The sequence below is a fragment of the Bidens hawaiensis genome, unplaced genomic scaffold (assembly GCF_021521415.1).
Source record: "Bidens hawaiensis isolate Kalapana, Puna unplaced genomic scaffold, B.hawaiensis_p1.1 tig00000512_1, whole genome shotgun sequence".
NCBI classification, from domain to species: domain Eukaryota; kingdom Viridiplantae; phylum Streptophyta; class Magnoliopsida; order Asterales; family Asteraceae; genus Bidens; species Bidens hawaiensis.
This window is the reverse complement of record NW_027491033.1, coordinates 4,401,375-4,412,763: the sequence shown is the minus strand read 5'-3', so window position 1 is coordinate 4,412,763 and position 11,389 is coordinate 4,401,375. Positions and strand designations below refer to the sequence as shown.

The 11,389-nt window shown below is 36.4% G+C and overlaps 1 pseudogene; it reads right to left on the bottom strand.

Annotated features, from left to right (window-relative positions):
- Positions 1-408: 408 nt before the first annotated feature.
- Positions 409-9,217, bottom strand: LOC143634511 (glutamate receptor 3.2-like; annotated as a pseudogene).
- Between the last annotated feature and the right edge of the window lie 2,172 nt (positions 9,218-11,389).

The following is an 11,389-nucleotide window of genomic DNA, read 5'->3' as shown; positions in this document are numbered from 1 at the left end:
CGGTATCGAAAATCCCAATCCCGAAAATCGGAAATTCTTGATACCGGTACCGAAATATTCGGTTCGGTACCGGTACGATACCGGGATGGTACCGGTACCGAGGGTAAAAAATCGGGAAATACCGGTACCGTACCGATCCCAAAACTTAAAACTTTGGTACCGATTCGGTACCGGTACCTAGTCCCGAGTTCCATGCATCTGCCTCTGGGCTGGAATTGTTGCACCTATTTCCGAGTTCCATGCATCTGCCCCTGAATTGTTAAGTAACCAGTTGTTATGTGATGGTCAACAATTAGTTAAATTGGTTACTTAACAATTCAGGGGTTAGTTCTGACAATATGCTAAAGCTGTGAAATTAGTTCTGACGACATGCTAAAGTTATTCCATTAGTCACTCAATTGTCATCACTATAGAACCTCAAATAACTTACGTCAAGATCTTGGAGAAGGTGGAGTTCCAAGAATGATGAAATCTGATGTCTATAATATGGTCAATGAAAGTCAAAGCCAACCGCCAGATTCTAGACATATTGACCAAAGTTTTAATTGTATCAGTAATGGACGTCAAAGATACACAAGTCTTGTTTCTTGGAAATGCTATCACAAGCCAATACTTTACAATTTATTCATTTAGCCAAATTACAAGAACTGGAATATGAACATACAAAATATGGTTTCGTTACACTAGACAATAGACATTTAGGTTAGAAAACTTATTCACAATTTACTCTCATCGTCATCCTTTGACCGAGTCAACTTATCTACTCTGGACTTGAGACATGGACATCTCCCTCTCTCTCTTTAGCTTGTTCTTCGATACCTCTTCTTTCTCATCTACAAAGGATAAAAACTCACGCAACAAGTGGGGCCCGATTCGTAGGTCAGAATTGTGTTTTCTAAACTTGCGAAAGATCTTGCCAAAGTATATAAGGAGGGCTAGAGCACAAGTAACTCCAAATATGAGAAAGAGACCCCCCAAGCCTTGTAGTTGAATTTGTTCTGACTCTCCCGGGTCGCAAGTTTTCCTCTCGAGCTAGTGATCCTGAATCTTTTCAAGCTCACCATTTCCGGACAATGTTTGTATGGCAGTTGACATGTCAATGGCCAATGGGGAGTCCCTCGGAAATGCCTGACAAAACAGTCAAATAATCTATACTTTTAAATACGGTAAGCCTTGGTACATTTAAATTCGAAAGCTACATGATGCGCATTATAGTTATGAACTATAATGCAATGTAGCTTTTGGTTCTTATTCACAATGAAGAATTGAACTCCATTAAAAGTCAAATATGTGAATATATATACTTACAAATCCCCAACCGCTTGCGGTGAACTCTTCACCGACAACTTTAAACCCACAGTTATGTGAAAGGAAAAGATCCATATAGGGTCTCTCATCAACAATGGCAGCAACTATTCCTGCCTTGAGTTTTTCAGCATACTCTTGTGGGGAACCGAGAGGCACAAGTCTTGATTTTGGTATGCTGAGTTCTTCAATCAAATAATTCTCAACAAACGATCCTACTTGAAACCCAATTGGTTCATTGGTAGAGATCAACGAATCGATTCCCCGGATTGGAGATGAAAGTTGTTGAATGGTTAGAATGGATGTGAGGCTAGCAGTGTAACTTGAGTTAATAATTAGAACTAGAAAGAACCATGTTAAGAGAACCACTCGACCAAGGGTGCTCATGATGTTTCCCTCTGCAAATTTCAGTATCATCTATTATTTCCCGTTGATAAGTCAACCGAATAGAACAGAGGTTCGATGCTTACCGTATGAGTTAACCAACGTTGATGAGGTAAACCTACGAAACATCAAGAACAAGACTTGTAATCAAACTTAACACATTAGCACATTGTATAAGTACGTACTCAAAATAGACAATAAACAAATCACACAAAGACGGTTATCGAATCACACAACAAATCAATTTTGGTATACTCAAATTATACATTGGGTCAAAAGAAACCACTCGTATAAAACATGCTAACTTAAAATGTGTTTATATGGGCTAGCACAGCAAACCACCTTCAACACCACTTGACAGTTGGTTTTAAAATGCACACATCAAGAGCGCATGATTTTTGATATGCATGGTGCAGTTTGATGTGCACATTTGAGTTATGAATTCCTGCATAGATTACTTTGTAGTTTATGCATACACTGCCTTTACACATAAAGGTTAAAATACTTCTTTTGGTTATACATACAAAATTCTTTGGTGGTACTAGAGCTTCTTTTTGTATTTATTTATTTTAGGTGCATTGGTTTTTATTAATCCTAGTTATCATCTTTTGTTCGTTGTCGTTCTCAACTAGCGAACTAACTGTTGACAGTCTCATCTTCTATTTAACGTATTTGTTCCCAATGGTCCGCGACTAACAGAATCGTAACGTTGTTACTTGCAGGTCCCGGAAAAACGCTTTTGGTTGGAAAAGTCACATTTCTTTGCCGGAAAACTCAACATGTACACAGCCACCACCATTTGAGCACCATCAATCAATTTCGACGATGGTTTTAGGGTTCAACGAACTTAAAAATTTGGGGGTTTTAGTAGAAAAGGTTCCTGGAGGTCCGATCCAAGGTTACAAAGATGTTTGTGATGAAAATGTTGAGTTTGAAAAAAATGTGAGTTTCGCGGCCAAATATGTTTTTCCGACGACTTGCAACTAGCGGTGTTAGAATTCTGTTAATCGCGGACCGTTTGGAACAAATATGATGAAATGTGGGAATATTATCAGCCAATTCGTTAGTTGGACACCATCGATCAAAGATAATAGTTGGACTTAATAAAACCAACACACCTTTATTTTAATCTCTTATACTGTAAGGCCCCGTTCCCGGTAGCCCTACTTTAGCGTCGGATTTACTCATAAACACGGTTCTACAAATCAGAGTTAATTAAAACTTTCGCGGAATATTAAACTTTAACCGTTTATTACAAACATTTAATCTTTTCTTTAAAACCATAACATATATTTAACACATCGTTTCTTCCATCTTCAGATGCCAGCCGTTCAATCCATGCCATGTGCTATCCTCATGCCGGCCCTTTAGTTCGCTCACCTGCGTGCATACTAAAATTCAGCTACGTTGAGTGAGTTCTAGTTAATCAAGCAACTTACCATACAACCACTTCATACAATATGTATGTATCCGAAGACACATAATCCACTGTCTAACCTGTCCACCTTACCACTTAACCACTTAACTGCCCCTAACCACTTAGCCACTTGTTTACGGAAACACATAGAGGCTTGCCCTCTCACGTGTTCACGTTATGCCACTTAATAACAGGGGCACGTATAGGCTTTCCCTATCACGCAATCACGTTATGCCACTTAATAACGAAGGCACGTATAAGCTTTCCCTATCACGCACTCAAATTATGCCACTTAATAACGAAGGCACGTATAGGCTTTCCCTATCACGCACTCATGTTATGCCACTAACACCCTTACTAGACTCTTGCCACTTCTAACACACTCTACCTCTACCTGCATATATCACACTTCATATCAGTTCATTATTTACGTAATAAGCAAGTCACATCATAGCATTCATACACACTAACAACCACTTGGAATTTACTATCCTTGGCGATACGTGCAATATCCGAAGATCGTTCACGTACCGACAAGCATTATAAAATAGCTACCTCGTATAACATCTATAGCATACACTTACCACTTAAGGTAAGTGTATTCACACTTCACATCGAGTATGCACACAGCCCCGAAAACATAACAAGGAAATGGGGCTAGAAACTCACCTGAATGCGGTTCCTTTCTCCGTTTATCGTGGTTCCTCTCTTTAACTGTGCTCTGCTAACTGTATATAGGTTACACGTATCAATACTCGTCCTATCGTATTAGATTATTTCAACTTAGTGCTAAGTTAAACTCAGGTGAAGTTAACCTCAGGCGAAGTTAACCTTAGGTGAAGTTAACCTCAGGCGAAGTTAACCTTAGGTGAAGTTATCAACAGGTGAAGTTAACCTTAGCGAAGTTAACCTTAGGCGAAGTTAACCTCAGGCGAATTTAACCTTAGGTGAAGTTGTCAACAGGTGAAGTTAACCTTAGCGAAGTTAACCTTAGGCGAAGTTAACCTCAGGCGAAGTTACCCTTAGGTGAAGTTATCAACAGGTGGCGGCGGTTTTGATTTTAACTTCATTAACACCCATGTTCAACCCGTAACCCTTAATGATGATGTTAATCAGTCTCGCGAACATCCCCATGGCCGTTTTTAAACAAGGTTCGGCCCAAAAACGCGTAAAGGTTGGACCTTTAAGTTAAAACGTTCAATACTAGTTTAAGGTCCCCTTTTAATCGAGCCGTACATGATTATGGTTTCATTAGTTTCGTTTTGGTATCAAGTTTACAGCTTTTCGTTCTATTTACACCCGATCTAATCTTGTTCTAAGTTTCACGATTAAACTTTATTAAAAACATAAAATTTAAAGGCGAACGGCTTACCTCGATGCGTTCTTCGGTCTCGGTTAGCTTGCTTAAGGGCTCTAGATCTTGTGTCTATCTTGAATCGCGTGTGCTTGCTCGGATCTCACCTCTCTTTCTCTCGGCCGAAGGTTTATGGTGTAGGTGTGTGTGTTTTTTTGAGTGTGTAGAGATTTGGGTGAAAGAAAATGAGGATTTAGGGTTTTAGGGTGGGTATTTATACTACTAAGGCCCATGGACTCTAAGCCCATCCCACTATCTTGATCCATTTTAATTACCCAATTCCATAATTCTTTTCTTTATTTAGTATTATTATTATTCCACTAACTCATTTAATTCACCTAACGAAAATATTATATTAAATATTAATCTAGAAATTTCGGGATGTTACATATACTTATGTTTAAACTTAACGAGTTAAAATACAATCTATAAATATTATTTATAGATTTAGATACCATAGTGTGCCACTGGAAAGATTTAAACTATCAAATGTCATTCAAAAGGGGTGGCAGCGTATCTTGTTGCCCGCTTACACATCTCTCTATTATAATTGGATCAATTTTGTTAGTATATGAATGAATATCATTTTCGTTAAAAAAACAGTGCAATCGAAAAGTGAACTAACTCATTTTCCCACACATGTGATGTGTTCATTGAGCATCACACATTGGCTTTTGGGTTAGAAGTTAAAACTCATGCATTTTAAAAACGCATCTCTCCTAGCCACCATTAAAAATATAGTGGTCGCTTTTATACTTATTTTTTATTTCGTTTTTAAAATTACCTATTTTAATATCAACATGTTTTGACCCGTGACTACTTACTGGCCCGCTTTAAAAAGACACAGACACGTGAAGCGATATCAAGATCGAAACTACTCACGAGAAGATGGTGAGTAACTGTCGCTTGAGTTTGCCCCGAAATTCTTCATTACGCTCGTATTCAAGTATCCAAATAACACCTCCAGTTACGATGAAGAAACTCGTGGTGACGGCCCACATTAGTGGAGTAAAAGGTCGCAAGAAATCCCAAACACTTGAGTCTCGTTTCTTTATGGGAACCACTACAACTAGACCTGACCGTATATAAGGTAGTGTGAAGTCAACGACCTTTGTACGTTTAGTGATGATTGCAATATCACCAATAGCAAAATCAAACACATGTATATAATGCAATTATCATATTTAGAAAGAACACAATAAAATGCGAATATCCCATAATATTTTAGAGTAAATTGTTAAAATCTCCCCGAGTTTTGGTCATTTTTGCGACTTTAATTCAAAAGTTCCTTTTTTTTTATTTTGCAATTGGATACTCCCGGTTTCTCAACGGTTGTAAATTTCATACTTACCCCGCCTGTGCTTTAACATTAACTCAGGACATTATGCTGTTTTTACCTATATAAATGAAACTGAACAATTATCAAATCTTAAATCTTAGGGATGAAAAAAAAAAAAAAAAAACATTTGATTAACTTTTAAACCAACACGTACTCTAACCTTCAGCACTCAACCTTCTAATCATCTACATTTCTGGTTGTCTTCCCTGACTACTAGTCCACCAGGATGTGCTGGGTTTATTGGTTGAATTTTTTATTAAAACCAAAATTTTGATTTTTGAGTTTTGAGAAGTTTTCGTTTTTGGCTTTTAAACAGTGTGTTGTCGCTGAAGTTTAGCTCTAAATTCATCCAATAATATATTGTGTCATGCAGTGCTGACTTGATGCTAACTGGACACTCGTTGAAGCCTCCTGAGCCTGTTGTGGTCCAGACGAATGGTGGCTTCAGCGGATTTTATGCTTTTTTAATTTAAAACAAGAATATATATATATATATTAAAAGATAATTTTTATAATAACATTAGTTTTAATATATTAGTATTAGTATAATTAATATACACTTAATATAATACTAGATTTTTAATAATATAAATATAAACAAACATCTTAAAGCACCCCATCTTCTCCATCCCCCCCCCCCCCCCCCCCCTTCCTCTCTCCTTCTTCTCCCTTCACCAGCCGCGACCAGGCTCGCCTCGGCTTGCGGAAGCCCTGTTGCAGCGGCGGACCATAGCGATGTGCGCCGGTGACGTGGCTCGCGGCGACGATGAAGCAACCACAACAGACAATCTTAGTTGGGTTCTATTCGTTTTCTTTTTTTTTTCTTTTAAGTTTTGACCTTGGCCTTAGAATTTTTGACAAACATTCATTTTGGTAAAATATTATTGAATTTAGGCATATTTTTTTTAGTTTATAATTTGTTTGATCACTATATATTTATGCTAAAATAATAGGGTTAAATTGTATATTATATTATTATAAACTACATTCAAATTAAATAATGTAAATCTATAAGTTTAGCTTTTTTTATTTTAATTACACGCAAAACCAAAACTGAAACGAATCTTCGGTTTAAAAAAAAAACCAAACCGCATGTTTTATTTTAGTTCGGTTAGGCGGCCGGATGATGAAGCCTAGGGTGGGTGTAGGTGTAAAAGTTTATCAAAAGACTTTTTCATCCATGAGGTTTGGTCATAATTATCACTTTTATCCAAATACATAAAAAGGTATTAATGGCCCGTATTTAACATTCTAAGTAGACGGAGTTATCTATCTTGATTAAATTGACTAAAACTGGAAACCTGAAGGGTTCAATTGCGACAATTTTTTCTTGACGAAAGTCGTAAAATTGATCAAACTTCATAAAAAAGATTCTAGCAGTATGCTATAAACTTTACTTACTTTGTTTGCAACTTTATTCACGAGCTCGGTGTAGTTCGGGTTCTTGTGACCATCCCCAAGCATGACAAACTCATATGGGACCGGATACGGAATCAACTTTAATGAAGCAACAAAAACATCTACACTAAACCCATGAATATCATGTGAACCATTAACTTGTGTAACAGTTTCCTTAAAACATGCTCTTAACGGAACTCCAATCCTTAACGGTCTCCCGTTACTTGAAAACTCCCATCCACGGGGGCCTTTTGGTTGTGTTCCCGGGCCACACAACACTTCTTAAATGCCAATGAGAAGATCGGTTCAACGGTTTTGCATATAGAGTCTCTGGAGACTGGACCGATAGCCTAGAGTGGTTCGACCAGTATCCAAAAACCCGAACCTGGTTCCCAACCACGTTGATAATATCAAAAGAAGGGTGGATCATGGACCGGTCAGGATTGAACCTGACCGGGCCGGTTAACCCACTCATATTTGTTTGTAATAAGTTGGTAAGCAACTTTTTTCCTCCATCAAAAATACCAAGTGCTGCAAAATTCAAACGTCTTGTTCCCTTTGAACCCGTTTCACGAGAGTAATTAGAGAAAGAAATGTTGCCGCCTTCGTTAAAAAACTTATCAAGCGCGCGTGCAATCATCCAAACTGTATCGTACGCGTATAACCCATACGGGTTCAACCCGATCGACCCATTACTCAAACTCTCCCACCTTCTTTCAAAGTCTCGTTTTTTACCCGAATCTTGTACGTGGGGCCGGAACGTGAGAACCCCTTGTGAAACCCGTGCAATTTTAGAATTAAAACCACTGGAATCCAAAATATTTGATAACCAAGTGGACGCAATCCAAACATATCCATTTTTCATCATGCCAAGCCTCTTAGCGGTTTCCAAAACCGAAAGACCCGCATCAGGGTAAGTGTGTACAATAACAACACGAGATTCCTTTGACCAAACGTTGACTAATGCGTTATGAACATCTTGGGGAGATAATGAGATGGGTGGCAATGGTGCTTTGTTGGAAAGCTTACAACGTTTGTCCCATAGCTGATCAGCTAATGTGTACATGCTGTTCCTGAACTGGTCACTATCTGAATATATGGCGATTACTTCTCGGTAACCAAAATACCTAACCATTTCGGCGATGGCGGTCATTTGGTAAAGGTCATTAGGGGCAGTCCGGATGAAATAGGGGTATTGAAGTGGTGAGAGTGAGGGGTCTAATGCTAAGCATGACAAAAACGGGATATGAAGTTTATTTGCAAGATTTGAAAGTACATGAGCCGCCATCGAACTAAAGGGACCGATGACTGCTACTATATCATCCTCCAGGAACTTCAATGCTAAAAAGTATAATTATCAATATTGAATATCTAACAAAGTTAAGTTTATATTGGATATCGAATGATGTTACTATAATACACAACTCAATATAAAATTTGTCTACTATGTGTTTGATCGGCTTGTTTAATTAACACATATTTAGATATAGGTGTTATCGATCAATACAATGTACCAACCCGACACATTAAACAGAAACTAAAACCTTAAAGAATCTTGATATAAATTTGCCCCTTGTTATATCTTTGATTTCAAAATTAAAATTATGTACATGATTAAAACTTACCACTAATAAGACTATGGTACACACTTCCTTTTGCATCATGAACGGAAAGACAGTCTTTTTCCGGGCAAAATGTTGGAATCAGAATTGATATCGTCCACCGCTGCCTTCATGGCAATGGTTGCCACCTTCCCGTTCATGGACTCCAAGCTCAGAGTGGCGGCAATGTTCACCGTCTCCGTCGTCTTCAAAAACACATATGAGAATGCTCCACTTATTATTAGCATAAAAACTGACATCACTAAACCCCTCATTGCATAAGCTAGAATTAGATATGAATGAACAAGTTCAAACCCATTAGACAAGAAAACAAAGCAGGTGCTATATAAATAAATATATAAATATAAAACTTAAAAGAAACAAGAATAGTGAAAAGCACAAACCCATCAAACAAAACTAGCATCTATATATGATTATAAAACACAAACCAGATGAGGAAGTAAACTAAAGATTTTTCATTAATAAAAATAAACAACGAAAATGTATAAAATTATATTTTACTCCCGGTATAAATTATTATTTCACTCCTATGGTTTATTTTTCATAGCTCATTCAGTCCAAAATGAAATTTTTGAACGAATAAGCCTCTGATGTTTAATTTTGTTACGCGTTTAATTATAATATATCCTTACAAACATTAGATATAAAATATATACACAAGCAAAACTTAAAATATCGTTTATGCCTTATAAAATAATTAAAATCTCATATATGCCTTTACAAAATAGTTAAACTATCATATATAAACCCCCCCTTCATTAATAGCAATTCAAAAAATGACACTTTACACTTATTTTTCTAAAATTTTAAATTTCATATATGATATTTGACGAATATACCATTCTATCCATTTACATTACATAATGTGTTTATACCCTACGTTTTATTTTGAATTTTGATCGACGCTTCTCATTTTTTACGACAACCAAATCGTCTCTCGTCACTTCTACAAAATTGTAAATTCTTCGAAGGTTTATCGCATCGACTGGTATACATTGTAAACGTTTTATCGCATCTAATAGAACCATGGTAATATGGTGATTAAAAAATATTTTTAATGAATTGAGATAGGACTGTCACTTTTACCCGAAACCCGAAACTCAACCCGAGAAAATACGTCCCTGAACCCGAAGTAACCCAACCCGAAAAACCCGAATCCGAGAAAAGACTAACCCGAACCGAAGTAATTCGGGTTGGTTCTTGGGTTTGATTTATAAGTTTTGGGTCGACCCGAATAAACTTTTTTAGGTATAATATGCTTAGTCTTAGCCACTAGCATTATCAAAATCGGTCATAATTGATTGTTGTCATTACTACTATTATAGGTCGATTGCTTATTGTTAATTTATGTTTTCCTACTAATGCAACTGTAATCGAACAACCAAATCACGCCCAATTGAAGACGATTATGGTTCGAGTTAGTTTTACTCTTCTTTTTGATTATTTTATGAAGTTACATTGGTTTATTATTTGACTATTTGCTTAAGAGCAAGCATAATATGTTGTTTTAATTTTAGCATTGTAATTTTTAAATTTGTTTTGTTTTCTAGGATACTCGAAACCCAATTAACCCAATCCGAAAAAACCCGAACCCGAATTACCTGAACCTGAAAAACCCGTGAGAGATTCGGACCAAGATTTAAAACTTTGAAACCCGAAGAACCCGACCAGAAAAACTCAAAACCCGAAAAACGAACCCAAATAACACACTTAAATTGAGTATATATGATATATTAATAACTTTTTAAGGACATATATGATATTTTTAATTTTACGTGGATATATATTATATTTTCAATACTTATAAAAGTATATATGAAATTGCCTCTAATTTAAAAGCCCATTAAATCCAGATTGAAGATCTTATGGCATTGTAGTTTCACAAACCAATTGAAACCTAGTAGGCCGGTCAATGGCGGATCTAGACATAAATCTTAGTGTATTGTTCAATAAAAAATTTATCGTATTTCATACAATGTAAACGAAACAATAACATATTTCAATGGTTGAGATTACAATCGGTAAAAGCAACGCTAGCTTCAATATTCGACAAACCAAAGGAAAAGTGGTGTGCTTTCTGGTTTCCACCCTTACATGAGCAAGGTCAAACATTCCACCCAATTTCGAAAAATTTATCATCTTTCTTAAAGTGTGATAAAAGTTCGTATGATCACCCGATATACACTATATTTCTTCATTACTAAAATCATTCAGATACATTTACGAAAATGCCACTATCTTAGATATGTCAAATTTGAAAATTGAATCTCATACATTTAAACCATACATATTTTCTAAAAAACTAGTTAAGACCACACTGAATCTATTTCCAAGTTCTTAAATTTGCATATTAAACTCGTATTAAAAATTTCAACATCATAATGATAATTCTATTGAGCATGTTTTTGTTCCATTTTTCTCGTTCAAACGAAAGAAAATGTAACATCCCCAAATTTTCAATCCAAAAATAACATGTTAGTAAAACTAAAGGGGTTTAAAAATAAAAATCTTGATTTATTGACCAATCGCGATACGCGATGGGCATAGCCAAAGAGGCCATCGCGGTACGC